Source organism: Galeopterus variegatus, unplaced genomic scaffold (genome assembly GCF_000696425.1).
Source record: "Galeopterus variegatus unplaced genomic scaffold, G_variegatus-3.0.2 Scaffold3308, whole genome shotgun sequence".
NCBI lineage: Eukaryota > Metazoa > Chordata > Mammalia > Dermoptera > Cynocephalidae > Galeopterus > Galeopterus variegatus.
The window spans coordinates 191,921-193,543 of record NW_007729419.1 but is presented as its reverse complement, the minus strand read 5'-3'; positions in this window follow the sequence as shown (position 1 = coordinate 193,543).

Sequence of the window (1,623 nt, the reverse complement as noted above, 5' to 3'; positions counted from 1 at the left end):
CCCCCCCTAAAATATTTTTCCCCTCTGACTTTTTTTTTTTTTTTTTAAAAAGATGACTGGTAGGGGATCTTAACATTGACTTGGTGTTGTCAGCACCACACTCTCCCAAGTGAGCCATGGGCCAGCTCATAAACTATTTAAACCATGGTTTAGCCGTGCCTTTTTCCAAAAAATATTAAAAATTACTTTTCTCCAAATTCAGGAACAAATTATTCTTGACCAGCCAGTAAGTGACGTTACATTGTATAATGTCAAAGCAAAATAAAAAAGGGGGAAAGATGGCACATGTTCTTAGAAAGAACTCATAGTCGCCATAATGAATTCTTTGAAAATATTTTTTAAATTGTATAAATTCACAAAACAGACTTTATAAGAGAAACAAAAAGTACTTTTCTAAACCTAATGGGAGTAATGAATATCCATCCATGGTCAAAGTCTTCTGAAGATCAAGGTGAATACGCACTGTACTCCTTTCTACTCCATGGACAATAATCAATTTCCGCTAAATTTATATATAATAGATAAAACAAGAATACTTCAAAAGTCACAAATATTTTTTCTGATGGAAAAACATAAAGGATTTTCTCATGTAAGAAAAAGCATAAGCCACAAAGGAAGAGACTAAGAGATTCAAATATATTAAAACTATGGGAGGTGAAAGAAGACAAAGTGCAGAGAAAATGTCTGTATAAAGGATTTTCTCATGTAAGAAAAAGCATAAGCCACAAAGGAAGAGACTAAGAGATTCAAGTATATTAAAACTATGGGAGGTGAAAGAAGACAAAGTGCAGAGAAAATGTCTGTAATAAACGCAATATACACGGATTCATGTCCAGAGTAACAATGAACGAACCCATGACTAAAAAGTGAATAATGAAAACATATTAAACAGATATTGAAAGACCATAGATTAAAAAATGTCCACTTCTTCGGTAAAGACAAATAAGCAAATAAGATGGCAAGTAGATCCCAGTTCATACTGATTAGAAGGACAAAATTCAATCAGTTAGATAATCCCAAGTGTTAATGACCAAAACAGTTCTGCACAAATGGAGGAAGAGACAATTAATACACTCTTCATTGCTATTTTCTGTAAATGGTAACTTGGTCATGATCTACAGCTGAACAATATTTCTCTAACGTCCTTTATCATGCATTGGCATTTGCAAACTGTTACAAAAATGATAGGAGCAGTATTTTCCCCAAGAGCAAAAAACAAACTCGGAAAAGCTCAAACTCTATAATCACTGGAATGGATTCATGGATAGGACAATGGTTAGCACCAGACACCAGCATGTGTGAAACATACCAAGGCAAAGAAACCACTAACGGCAAAAGTTTTCACTGTAATTTCCCTAACACTCACTTATTGAATGTTCAGAGTGGGCAATTCTAAAAGAACACTGCTGAGTGGAAATGAAACATGGTAATGGTATTAGGAATAAGCAAAGAATCAGGACAATGGTCACCTAAGAGGCATGGCAGACATTGGTCAAGGAGAGGAACACAGGAGTCTTCAGCCACAGCCCAAGACCCAGTTATGAAGCTTGATGATTCCAAAGGTTGTATTATTGTATTATTACTAGATCACACCACAAAACATTTTTTTCATTCTTTTGTGAA